General features: G+C 36.7%; 1 protein-coding gene across 24 annotated transcripts in view; it reads right to left on the bottom strand.

The window, feature by feature from the left end:
* The window catches only part of LOC129652815 (craniofacial development protein 2-like), a 641831-nt gene that overhangs the window by 416342 nt on the left and 210898 nt on the right, over positions 1 to 14591 (bottom strand). Inside the window, exons 3-4 of one of the 24 annotated variants that reach the window (XR_008714768.1) lie at positions 5260 to 5351; positions 4323 to 4812 (exon numbers count right to left, since the gene is read on the bottom strand). The exons of 22 other annotated variants lie outside the window; for them this stretch is intronic. The gene's annotated coding sequence lies outside the window, so the exon portion shown is untranslated. Of the gene's footprint in view, positions 1 to 4322; positions 4813 to 5259; positions 5352 to 14591 lie in introns of those variants that run through there. One more of the 24 variants, XR_008714784.1, reaches the window with a different exon arrangement.

Consider the following 14591-nt stretch of genomic DNA (forward strand, 5'->3'; position numbering starts at 1 on the left):
CATTGATTTTTTTAGCTTGATTCTGTTGTGTTTTTGAGAACATATTCTGTAAGATTTCAGTTCTCTTAAACTGTTCAGATACATTTTATGACCCTGTGTGTGTTGTGCTTAGTCACTCAGTTGTGTCCAACTATTTATGACCCCACAGTCTATCTTAGTACATACTCAATGGGCATTTGAAAAGATATATCCTGTCATTATTCAGTGGGATGCTCTATCAATGCTGATTAGAGGTTGTTAGTTGATGGAGTTGTTGCATTCTTCTATATGCTTGCTGATTTTCTGTTCAGTTGCTCTATCAACTGTTGAGAATTGAGTGCTAAATTTTTCAACCATAATTTTGGATTTGTCTGCTTCTCTTTCCAGGTATATCAGTTTTAGCATCATACATTTTGCAGTTCTGTTGTTAAGTGTATATACCTGTAGGGTTACTCTTCCTGGTGGATTGACTCTTATATAAAATTCTCATCTCTTGATAATTTTCTTTTCTTTAAAAACCTAGGGACTTCATCACATCATTCCTCAGATTCCAGAGCCCCTGTTTGGTCTGCCTATTTTGCTCCACCTCTCAGAGTTTTCTTAAGTTTATTTTGTACATAATGTCTAAGGGTTTGCTTACATTTAGTCAAAAGAACAGGAAAAGGTGTTACTCTAAATTCCTAGAAATAATCAAAGTTCTTTCTCACCTCAGAATCACTAAATATAACTTTCCTCATATCTGAAATGCTCCCAGATTTATGCTGCCTACTTTTACTTACCCTTTAGGTAAAATGTTAACCATAGATATCTTAGGAAAACCACCCTGGTATCCAAGATTTGACTATTCAACTTTATATACAGTAAGATGCTCTTATTAGTTTTTCTTGATATACACATTTCACTTGATATACTGAGACCTAAAATCCCCAACTGACTTTGTTTTGTCCCTTTACTCCCAGATCCACAGGTGTAGTAATGAGTACACATTATACGGTTGATCCTGAGGTACCTTGGGCTTTTCATCCTGACGATGTTTTTGAAAAAGAGCAATGAACTCAGCTTAGTACATTTCACACAGTAGGTGGAGAAAAGGAAACAATTACATGCAAACACAGATACGCACACTGGCACTCACTCACACATCCATACAAAAAAAAAAACCCAGTCACTCATGTACATCCTAAGGCCAGATTTTCATCCTGGTAGGTGCAAGGTGTCTAGAATTCATCCCAGGAAATTATTGCTGCCTGTTCCTTGAAGCTCAGGGCTTTAGTTTCTCTCTCAAACCCATCCATTCTTCACTACTTTGCCATGGATGAAATGGCTCCTTCACTCAATCCCCTCCATCAGGAAATACTCCTCTTTTAAACACCATGGGAGATGGCTGAGGGCCATCCTAAAGGTAAAGGTCATGTCTATTTTTTTAACTATGTAATACAATTTTTAGCACAGCTCCTAAACTCTCGATAAATAGTTATTAAATGATTGAATAAAAAGGGTGGGAAGATTTGGGAGAATGGCATAGAAACATGTATAGTATCATGTATGAAACGAGTTGCTAGTCCAGGTTCGATGCACGATACTGGATGCTTGGGGCTGGTGCACTGGGACGACCCAGAGGGATGGTATGGGGAGGGGAGAGGGAGGGGGGTTCAGGATGGGGGGCACGGGTGTACCTGTGGCAGATTCATTTCGATATTTGGCAAAACTAATACAATATTGTAAAGATTAAAAATAAAATTAAAATAAAAAAATAAAAGAAAATGAAAAAAAATCACTTAAAAAAAAAAAGATCAATGAGAAAAGTAAAATATGACTAAATAAACTTTCATGAATCCTTTTGTCATAACTTTCAAGAGTGCTATTGAATTTAGAGGTCATATGAGACTTTCAAATTAAATATGGTGGCTTGAATGTACTTTATCTCCAGCTCCCTTTCCTTTTAAAACTTCACTAAAATTGCTACTAAAAATTCATATTTTTTAAAAGGCATAGATTAAAGGTCAAAAAGAATGAAGTGAGAGATAATAGAAGGAAATAGAAATATTTCAAAAAATTTGGAACCTGGAAAGCACTGTAATGGTGGAAAGCATGCTGAAAACAGTGAATTTAAGTGTAAGTACATATACCACAAGATCTCCAACCCTCTACCCATCCTGCTCCCCCTGACACACAGAATGCTCAAACCAAACCACTATAAGAAGAAAGAGAAGTGCAATTCTTTGGGAAAATGGATCTTCAATAAAATAAAAATGTTACAGGTATTTTTTTAATTAATTAACTTTAATTGGAGGCTAATTACTTTACAATATTTGTGATGTTTTTTGCCATACATCAATATGAATCAGCCACAGGTGTACATATGTTCCCCCATCCTGAAACACCCTCCCACCTCCCTCCCTACCTGATCCCTCTGGGTTGTTCCAGAGCACCAGCTTTGAGTGCCCTGCTTCATGCATCGAACTTGCACTGGTCGTCTATTTTACATATGGCAACATACAGATTTCAATACTATTCTCTCAAATCATCCCACCCTCACCATCTCCAACATAGTCCAATAGTCTGTTCTTTACATCTGTGTCTCTTTTGCTGTTTTGCATATAGGGTAGTTATTACCATCTTTCTAAATTCCACATATATGCATTAATATACTATATTGGTGTTTCTCTTTTGGACTTACTTCACTCTGCATATTAGGCTCCAGTTTCATCCACCTCATTAGAACTGGTTCAAATGCTTTCTTTTTAATAGCTGAGTAATATTCCATTGTGTATATGTAGCACTACTTTTATCCATTTGCCTGCCAATGGACATCTAGGTTGCTTCCATGTCCTAGCTATTGTAAACAGTGCTGCAGTGAACATTGGGGTACATGTGACTCTTTCGATTCTAGTTTCCTTGGTGTGTATGCCCAGCAGTGGGATTGCTGGGTCATCTGGCAGTTCTATTTCCATTTTTTAAAGGAATCTCCACACTGTTCTCCATAGTGGCTATACTAGTTTGCATTCCCACCAGCAGTGTAAGAGGGTTCCCTTTTCTCCACACCCTCTCCAGCATTTACTGTTTGTAGACATTTTGATGGCAGCCATTCTGACCAGCGTGAGATGGTACCTCATTGTGGTTTTGATTTGCATTTCTCTGATAATGAGTGATGTTGAGCATCTTTTCATGTGTTTGTTAGTCATCTGTATGTCTTCTTTGGAGAAATGTCTGTTTAGTCCTTTGGCCCATTTTTTGATTGGGTCATTTATTTTTCTGGTATTAAGCTGCATGAGCTGCTTGTATACTTTGGAGATTAATTCTTTATCAGTTGTTTCATTTGCCATTATTTTCTCCCATTCTGAAGCGTGCCTTTTTACCTTGCTTATAGTTTCTTTCATTGTGCAAGAGCTTTTAAGTTTAATTAGGTCCCATTTATTTTTGTTTATATTTCCATTACTCTAGGAGGTAGGTCATAGAGGATCTTGCTGTGATTTATGTCAGAGAGTGTTCTGCTTATTTTTTCCTCTAAGGGTTTATAGTTTCTGATCTTACATATAGATCTTTAATCCATTTTGAGTTTATTTTTTTTTTTTGTATGGTGTTAGAAAGTGTTCTAGTTTCATTCTTTTACAGGTGGTTGACCTGTTTTTCCCAGCACCACTTGTTAAAGTTACAGGTGTTTGAAATTCCTCAATGGCATGTTCAGTGCCCAGCAATGGATAAACCACCATACCAAAATGTTAGGTCCTCATTAGTAAATATGAATATGAAAGCAAAGAATAACAAATATTTGTGAAAAATCTCTATTGTAACAGATCAAGGCCAAAAAAAAAAATCAACCTAAAATATTAGGACAGAAAAAATTATTTTGAAATTTCAAATATATGATTTTTTCTAAAACAGAAGATACTTCATTATCGAAACACAGAGGAGTCTACTGAAAAGAGAAGACCAAATAATTAGAAATATAAAGTACTTTTGGAATAAAAATATGAGCTCAAAAAAGACAAATTCTCAAAAAACAAATAGAAAAAAGATTAAGGAAATCTTCTGAGAAAAAAAGGCAAAATTAAAAAGCAATAAAATATCAGTGAAAGAGATAAGAGGTTTAGAAAATTATTTTAAGAGATTCACTGTACAAATAAAACAAAGTTAAAGAAGAACTAGATGTAAACTATCAAATTGTAACACATTATTTTTGAGTAAAGTTATGGATGTTGATGATGAAATAACTTTCTGGGTACTGTACACAATGAATAAAACATACACATCCAACCACATCATTCTGGATTTTTAGAAGATAGGAATCATAATGACAATAAATTTTCATTAGTAACAATAATCTGTAAAAGAAATGGAGCACTAACACTAAACATCTAAACAGGACTACTTATAACAAAACTAAACAAAGTCTAGGAGCTACCTGAATATCCAGTGATAGAGTGGGTAAATACAGCAGCATATAGCCCCTTAGTGAATTGCTATACAGTAGTTACCATTCAAAATAAGAAGTTAAAACTATTTCTAAAACAGAAACATTAAAAAATAATGGCGTAATGTAGAGGAACGGAGAAGGCAATGGCACCCCACTCTAGTACTCTTGCCTGGAAAATCCCATGGATGGAGGGGCCTGGTAGGCTGCAGTCCATGAGGTCGCTAAGAGTCGGACATGACTGAGCAACTTCACTTTCACTTTTCACTTTCATGCATTGGAGAAGGAAATGGCAACCCACTCCAGTGTTCTTGCCTGGAGAATCCCAGAGACAGAGGAGCCTGGTAGGAGGCCGTCTATGGGGTCGCACAGAGTTGGACACGACTGAAGCGACTTAGCAGCAGCAATGTAGAGGAAAACTTTCAAAAAAGAATTAAGCATAATAAAAATCATATAATCAAAGAAGTGGGAATTTATATTCAGGAATGATTAGACAAGGATCTGATATTTTTATTAGTCTAATAATTCTTCATTTTTAAATGATGTGTATGTATTACCTTTGTAAATAAATCATAATTTTAAAGACTCATATCTAAAGAGAAGTCTAGTTGGATTAAATATTTAAAACTACTCAATCTAAAATTTATGGTTGTTTCTAGATAAAATTATATTGTTAAAATATTTTCTATTTTTTTTTCCATGATCCCAATTTGGTCTTAATGTGAGCCATTTGAGGAGCTAGTGCAAAGACATACAAGTATTTTGAGAGTCGATGAATGCTGATATTTATGTGGATTTGAGGTGTTGAAAAAACAATGCTTGACTAATACTTGTTTTTAAACATTAGTAGCATTTAAATGTATTACCATTATTGTGTTGCCCCAAAATAGGACTAGAAATCTGGCAGAAATCTAGACGGCATTTTCAAACATTCTCATGAGGAAACGTGTTGTGGCACCTAAAAATATAAGAAGGGGTTATGAAAGTCTTTTCTAGAAGGTAGAATCCTATAGTATGGCTTTGGAAAAGAGACAAATATCAGTTACTTATTGAAAATTATGTATTATATATGTGTGCCATAATAATATCTGAAAGTACAAAATATATGTTAATATGTATATATTTTTCAATGCACATGTTCAATAGTGGGTATGCTTTAAATTATTATGTAATGTTCAGTCAAAAAAAAACAAAAAAGAATACATAAATTATTCTTTACATAACTGGCACTTAGGAGATAAGAATTATGTTATTGCTGATGGTTCAGCCAGTAAAGAATCAGCCCGCAATGCAGGAGACAAAGAAGATGCGAGTTGGATCCCTGGTTTGGGAAGATCCCCTGGAGAAGGAAATGGCAACCCACCCCAGTATGCTTGCCTGGAGAATCCCATGTACAGAGGATCCTGGTGGGCTACAGTCCATGGGGTCCCAGAGCTGGACATGACTGAGCAACTAAGCACATGGCAGGAGGTGTTCATGGTGCTACCAGGGTATGTCATTCTTAGTGGGAAACACACATTTGCTTAGGAGGAAAGAATTAAGGTAGAAATGGTTTAAAGAAATGCTCTAGCTGTTAAAATAAATGACTTGGAAATGAGTCTGAAGTAGCTTCACATAGGCTCTTAAGCCAGTTTGCTAAATATAGACATTGAATTTTGCTGCTTCTGCTAAAGGGCAATCCAGAGAGGGCTTTGCTATGATTTAATAAATACTGCTTCAGAACAGCCAAACATTGCTTCAGAGAAGCCAAAAACACCCTAGTTACTTGGACATCAAGGAGATCCAACTTGTCAATCCTAAAGGAAATCAACCCTGAATATTCATTGGAAGGATTGAAGCTGAAGCTGAAGCTCCAATACTTTGGCTACCTAATGTGAAGAGCCAACTCATTGGAAAAGACCATGATGCTGGGAAAGATTGAAGGCAAGAGGAGAAGGGATGACAGAGGAGGAGATAGTTGGATGGCATCACTGACTTGATGGACATGACTTTGAGCAAACTCTGGGAGATAATGAAGGACAGGTAAGCCTGGTGTGCTGCAGTACATGAGGGATCAAAGAGTTGGACACGACTGAGCAACTGAACAACAACAATAATTTTTAGTCATAGATGAGCAGATCTTATTTGTATGTGTGTGCATTCATGTAGGTAGATGTAGATATAGATATGATTTGCATTTGTTCATTTAACTCAATTGCCTCATCCATGAGCCTTCACCAGCCATTGTATTTGACAAAAACAATTAAAAAAAAAAAAAAAAAACAGATGGAAAAGGCACATTTCCTGACTTCACCTCACCTTAAGGAATTCACCAACTTGAAAACACAGAAAGACAAACATGATCAAAAATAACTATAGTTTCAGTAAAAGAAATTCACAACATATTGTGAGAGTACCAAAAATAAGTAATGTAATACCAAATAATAGTGAATTATTAAGACTGAAGGGGTTTTCTGAAGTTAGTCCCAATTCTTAAAAGAAAAGCTGCCTTTTCTAGAAACACAGTAAAAATGGAATTATTCCAGTTGTGTGTGTTCCAGGGGGACATCACAAGTATGATCTGGGAGTTGAAAGAGTATTTATATGTTTGTAGGACTGAAGTAGAAATTCCTAGTTCACTATTGCTTGACCACAGACTTCAAAATAAGAAGTGGCACAAAACAACATTGGAAAGTAGACAGGGAATAGTTTACAGAGGTACTTGAATCATGAGCTAATTTTTATTTTATCTTATGGATTCCTTGGTGGCTCAGACAGTAAAGAATCTGACTGCAATGCAGGAGACCTGGGTTTGATCCCTGTGTTGGGAAGATCCCCTGGAGGAGGGCAAGGCAACCCACTCCAGTATTCTGGCCTGGACAATCCCCATGGGCAGAGAAGTCTCGTGGACTACAGTCCATTGGGGGGTCACAAAGAGTCAGACATGACTGAGCAACTAAGCACAGCACAGACATGGCATCAACAAAGGAGAGAAATTAATAGCAGCAACAGAGAAGTTAACTTTGAGCACCACAATATAAACACAGAAAATAAGATGAAAGCTGCACCCAGGGCCACAGTGGACATGGAAAAAATAGGGACAATTTGAGAAAGTTCAGAACTAGGTAGTTGGTAAGATATAGGATATAAAAGAAAACCAGATAACTTTTAGGCACTTGATTGGTTCATGCTGTAGCTAATGAGAAAACAAAAAATAGTAAAATATTTTTAAAATACAGAGATTGTAAGTTCAGTTTTAAACATATTATCTTGAGTTTTCTGCAAGAATTATCCAGCATAATCTTGTCAAACAATATCCACTTTTATCTATACAATCTTGGGTTTTGGGAATTTTCCCATAAGTATGCCACTCTGTTGGCCAATATAATTATTCTAACCAATAGAATCTAGAACCAAATTCATTTATTTTTCTCTATACAATATTTAAATAAGGAACCTATAAAAAGCACTCCAAGCAGCAATAAGAAGTCACTTCGAAGAACTGACCTCAACCTGCGTTCCCAGGACCTGAACACAAACTTGTGAACAAACTGTGAACAAATCTTGCAAGCCTTCAGGGTCTAAGTTAGAGTCTCCCAAAGATTTGGTATTAACTTTGACACCGATTTGAGGTATTTATCTAGGCACTGTAGGATGTGTTAGAGATTTATGGACTGCACACCATCCCATAAGGAGGAAGACTAAGGTCACTCTATCACCCGGAACCACACTGGATGGTGAGCCAAGGTTGACTTGAATGCCTTCCAGGGCTGACGTGGAGCCACTGAGCATTCTGGCTCGAGTCAGACGGCATTTTGTCATGTCTCTTTAGCCTGCTGAAATACATAATACTGGTTCATCAGTCTTGATTTTCATTGTCTTGAAATTTTAAAGAGTACTGCTAAGTCATTTTTCAGAATGACTCTCAGTTTGAGTGTGACAGTATTTTTTGTACTTGCATTCAAATTATGCATTATTGGAAAGAAAAGCACCAAAGTGATGTGTCTCTCTCAGTGCCTGTCAGGAGTACATGATGCTAAGTCCCCTTTCTGGCAAGACTAACTTAGAAATTTGGTTAAGATAGTGTCAGGTTTCTCCACTGAATTGTTCCATTATTCCCTCTATAATTAAAACATATTTACTTAAAGAGAGATACTTTGAGAACATGTATATATTCTGTTTTTATCTTAATACACATTTTTGGATCTTGTCTGTGGGAAATACTGCTGTGGAGTTTTAACGGTGATTTTATTCTTCCTTTATTTTTTACACATTAATTAATTGAAATTCTTTTCTAATAGAGTTATGCAGTCTTCCTACTTATTTATTTATATTACTTGATTATTTATTATACTGTCAGAGTCAGGAATATTTATTTTGTTCTTTGACTTATAATCCAATACCATTTATCTTCAATTCTAAAGTTGTTTAAATTACTTCCGCTTTGGCCATTGGTAGTGTCTGTGCCCTTCTGACATGCCCCCACTATTTTTCTTTCTTTTTTTTCCCCTTTTTTCCTCCCTTTACCACTCCCCTATTCTCAGCCATAAATTCCATAGCAATAAAGTTTCCTCCTTTAGCTCTATGAATTAAGATAATTAAGTAACTTTCCTCTTTGGTAACAGTAACTTGTTCAAGTATGAGAATTTAATTGAGTTTTGTCTAACCAAAGAGAGTGGAATGTAGGATTTTTGTTAGATTTCTCAAAAGAGACTCTCTCTTTTCCCCTAGAAGATAAATTTTGACTATGTGACGTATTTGCACACTGCCGCTTACTTGCTTCAGTAATGTCTGACTCTGTGTGATCCTAAGGACTGCAGTCTGCCAGGCTCCTCTGTCCATGCGATTCTCTAGGCAAGAGACCTAGAGTGAATTGCCATGCCCTCCTCCAGGGGATCTTCCCAACCCAGGGATCAAACCCAGGTTTCCTGCATTGCAGTCAGATTCTTTACAGCTGAGCCACCAAGGAAGCCCCACAAGGACACTACAGATACTTAATTACAAAGCAACATCTCCGACACTCTCAGGGGAGCAACAGTCACCCTGTGAAGGCTGATGATTCAGTTGAAACAACAAAACACAAACATTCAGATGTGGGATGGGGGAGCCTGTAATGAAATTCTTAGAGCCACTGGATTTAAGTCATATGTGAAATCAACAAGTACATTGTATAGATGAGTCAGTTTTGGGTTAACCTTTGTTTTGTAGCTTATCACTAATAAGTATGTCCTCAAATCAAGCTCTATCTGCATTTACCTTTCCAGTTGACATTTAGATGTCCAGTGACTAGAGAGAATGCATTGATTTTGAAATAATGTTTTTAGAATACTCATCTACTCATCTTGTGGAAAACTTGTCGGCCCCAAGCGTTTTCAAGTATTAATCATAAGCAAATTATTTTATTCCATCAATCCACCTGAACAGCATATACTTTGCTGTTTTTGTTATTTCTCCAGACTATAATTTACTACCATGAAGTGGCTGGTTCATTATTTAGAGGGCCTTTGATGTAAACTCTGTAAGTATGGGTTACATGTTGCTTTTATCAAGAGGCAGAGTAATGTACATACAAACAGGCAATGGACAACAAGAGATAAATACGGAGTGAAGCTACCTTCTGGTTTACCTTCCTCTATGTTCCCACTACACTCTTCATTTCCACACACAGCCAGGCCTGCAGTTAATCAAATGAGTCAGTAAGCAGTAAGTGAGATAAAGCATTACTTCTCAATCTGCTTAATTATATAGCAGGAAGCAAGCCCATGACTCGGAGTTACTGAAACTTAAATGATTTCTCACTCTCAGCAAGCTTCCTGACCACCTCTATGAGTTACTGTGCCCACTGCAGAAGATGTATCCATGTATTCTCTGTACTGTTGTCCAGTTAAAAACTTGGGATTATTTATTTGTCTCGAAACTGACTGAAAAGTTCCAAGTCCTCATTCTTGCTAAACTCTGAATCTGTATGAGACTCAGGCATCTTACCAATCAAGGCTATAATTTAAAAAGAAAAAAAAAAAAAAGGTAACCAATCACATACATTTTGACTCTATGCCCACTCTCTCTGCAGTTTCACCTTGTCTTCACTGAGGTTTCCTATCATTACGATGGCAAACTGCAGACAGTAGGAAAGACCTGCAATCCAACACAATGGGCCTAACAGGATTGTAATTAGAACAGGAAGAACAGAATAGCATTTCTGGAAACAGAACTCCATCCTCAAAAATAATCCAGAGCATATCTCGACTTTCTACTGGGAAAGCCTGGGAAACAAGGCAAGTGAAAGGCCAGTACCTTCCTTTGTACCTTTTCTTGGAAGTGTTCCCTCAGTGACTTTCCCACCTGCTTGACTCAAAAATAAACTTCAAGTAGCATTTTCTGTTTGAATCAATACCTCAGGACAACATTCACTTTACTTCTTTCAAAGTGTTTTGCTTTGATTCAATTTTCATTAGCCCTAGAGTCTTGATTCTGATGACCTTGAACTTAGAGGTTGTTAGGTGCCCAAGTTAAGTGATTAAGAAACAAACTCAGTAGTACAAAGTAGTACAAAGGTTCTTTTATTTTGTAATGAAATAATTTTTCCTGGCACTTCAAAGTCAAAGAAACATCATACAGTTAGATAATGCTAGCATTTTATGTGCCTGCACGTTGAGAATAACACTAAATTTCACAGAACATTTTGGCACAGATTTTCATCAAGTGACACAACTCCATTTTCTCCTAAACTAATGAGGATTACAAATGCATCTTCATTTTGTAATGTAATTATGACAACCAGGAGATGATGGAATGGCAGTTCCTTTGTTTGCTCTATTCTGAAAACATTTCAAAATAATGTAAGTAAAGCAGCTGCTGCTGCTAAGTTGCTTCAGTCGTGTCCGACTCTGTGCAACCCCATAAATGGCAGCCCACCAGGATCCCCCGTCCCTGGGATTCTCCAGGCAAGAACACTGGAGTGGGTTGCCATTTCCTTCTCCAATGCATGAAAGTGAAAAGTGAAAGTGAAGTCACTCCGTCATGTCAACTCTTCGCGACCCCATGGACTGCAGCCTACCAGGCTCCTCCATCCATGGGATTTTCCAGGCAAGAGTGCTGGAGCGGGTTGCCATTGCCTTCTACGAAGGAAAGCAGCACATGTGTCCATAATGATTTCATATGCTTCCTAGCTTTAATGAGAGTAAAATCTATTTCAGCATAATTACATTTAGCACAGATTCTAGCTTCCCTGGTGGTTTAGACAGTAAAGAATCTGCCTGTAATACAGGTGACATAGGTTCAGTTCCTGGGTCAGGAAGATCCCCTGGATAAGGGGATAGCTACTCACTCCAGTAGTCTTGCCTGGAGAATTACCTCAACAGAGGAGGCTGGTAGGCTACAGTCCATGGGGTCACAAAGAGTCAGACCCGACTGAATGAGTAAACACTTTTACTTTCTGCTTCTGCTGCTGCTAAGTCGCTTCAGTCGTGTCGGACTCTATGCGACCCCATAGACGGAAGCCCACTAGGCTCCCCCGTCCCTGGGATTCTCCAGGCAAGAATACTGGAGTGGGTTGCCATTTCCTTCTCCAATGCATGAAAGCGAAAAGTGAAAGTGAAGTTGACCCCATGGACTGCAGCCTACCAGGCTCCTCTGTTTTCACATGAAGTATGGATAGTATGATACTTGGACAGTATGATACTATAGAAAGTATGATTCAATTTTCTCCAAAGTGATAAGGAGTAGAAACAGCAGTTTAATTATTAATGTACTACTAATTCAGCACAACATTCTTATCAACAGTGATTTGATTACTGCAGGTACCTCATGATCCACATATTTAGGAAACCACATAAATATCCCATAGTTAGTCAGGACATGATACATTCTTTAAATTCAAATAATGCTAAAAAATCATGTTATATGCTGTCATTATTTAAAAATTTTAGCTTTATTACATCAAAGTTGATATTCTATTTTACGCAAATATGACAAGCTATGAAATAAATAATACACTATACAAAAGTATGACTTATTTTATGATAATATACTCTTAGCCTCAGCAAGTTTAAGCACCTAACTTTTAGTGAGTAGCACCAAATATCGATTTGTCCTCATTTATATTTGCCAGAAGAATGACTGCAGGGTGTGCAAAACTGATATTCATGAGAAAGGCATGAATATGGCTGCACATCTTTATCTCGGCATGCATTAGTAGTTATTTTCATTGGATTTTAGAAGGAAAGTTATGTAAAGCCCAACTTAACAGACACTGGATATCCCATAGGAGTTAGGAATGTGAACTTGAATGGTGTATCCTCATTGGTTCTTGATAGCATGTGTTATTTGACTTCCTTTGTGATCTATACTGATCAGGCCAGTAAAAGATTGTGGGTAGGAAAACTTGCTCTATTGATTACAAAGTTAAGAAATACCTATATGGTATCTACTTTTAGGGCAAAGTTTCTCAAAATGTAATATAATTATAATTCCTCCCTCTAATACATGACTCTATGTTGAATCAATACTCACATGTAATATCTACAATCTCATTCTTTTCTTCTTGTTTCTTAATTAATAAAAGATTCATTTAACTTCATAAAACTTTTGGGATCAACACTTGCTCTTAGAGAAAATTTAAGACAGCTGATTTAAACCTCTATCAAATTCAATATCCATACTTGCTCAGGGATAGTTTCTGTCCATTTATTTTAGTCCTCTGAATAGATCATACTTTCCTATTTCCTCACATACTTTAAGCTTTTTTGTCAAAATATAGACATTTTATATATTATAATGTGATAATATTGGAAATCAAACTTTCCCCCTCCCCAGAGTTTGTTCTTGTTGATTACTGAGAATTTTAGGTGTCCAAGTATCAGTATTTAGTGACTTTTCCAAATTATCTTTCCAAAGACTGTATTTATTTTCATGCGTGGTCACTGAAGTGCCTATTCCATTATTTCATTGGTCAGCTAGTTGACAAAGATTTCTTTAAATGCTTGTGAGAGCAAAGAAAATATTCTATTCTGGTTTTTACAGAATGGCTCTGTGCAGGGCACTTATTTAATGCTAAGCCTACTCATCTACAACTCTGCTTCAGTTTTCATGTCCGTTTTCACACAACACAAAGATCAACATTGGTGTAAACCTAAGCTCCTCGGGTATTTTCAGAGTATGCATCCAGCCCTGGGCATGTGAGTGGCACACCAGACTCCCTGGTATACATGGCAGTCCTTCTAAGCCATTATTCCTTCAAGAACATCTTTCTCAGCCTCCTCCTCATGCATTTGAGTTTAACCACTACTTATTCTGCCTGTCTCCCTTGCTCCAGGAAGCTTTGGGTGGGATATGCCTTTGCATGCTACCTAAGCTGCTGTTAAGAAAGCTCCTGTGGCTCAAAAGGGGGTTGGAAAAAAGGTCAGCCTCTACACTGGTCTCCCAGGGACCTCCAGACCAATCAAAATGCATAAAAACATTTTTTTTAGATCAAGATCTATATTGTTCTCCTCTTAAACCTTCCCTACCACCCACTACCAGCAAGCTGCCCCAGGAACATGGGCAATGGTTGGTGTTAATCTGGGGAGTGAGAAATGGGAGGTGGGCTAATTCATCAAAATTTAGTAGCCTCCTTCTTCATTTAAACAGACCCATGGTTATCTAAATTTTTTTTTTTTTTTTTAAATTTTGGTTCCAGACTTAGGAAAAAGTTGACTTTGTCAGCTTTTGCCAGCCTAACATTTCAGGAGAAGGACCAAATTTTGGAGATCTCCACTGTGTTATTTCTGTGACATCAATACACACAAAGATCTTTCAACAACTTGTGCCAAAGAGGGGGACAAATACCAATTATAAAATATCTAGAAACAAATTATAGTCAAATTGTAACTTCATGACCTACAAAGATGACTTTTTAAAAATCCAGAAAAATTGTCATAAATAGTTCAAACCAAGAAAGATAAATAATTAACATTCAGCTGAAAATATTTATATTTATCAAAAAATGATAAGGAAATTATAAGATTACACAAAATCTATTTTTACAAATGGCACGAAATCTGAAAAGCACATCAAAGATCAAGTCAAAGGAAAAGGAAACAACAAAAAAAGATTCATGAAAAACTTACTTAAGAAATGTAAGAGAAATTTTACAAAATTAGATATGAAATTGAATAAATGATGGCTGATATAAAGAATGATAGAAGTATAATATCTCATGAATAAAACACATTGAAATCTT

The sequence above is a fragment of the Bubalus kerabau genome, chromosome 5 (assembly GCF_029407905.1).
Source record: "Bubalus kerabau isolate K-KA32 ecotype Philippines breed swamp buffalo chromosome 5, PCC_UOA_SB_1v2, whole genome shotgun sequence".
Taxonomy (NCBI): Eukaryota; Metazoa; Chordata; class Mammalia; order Artiodactyla; family Bovidae; genus Bubalus; species Bubalus kerabau.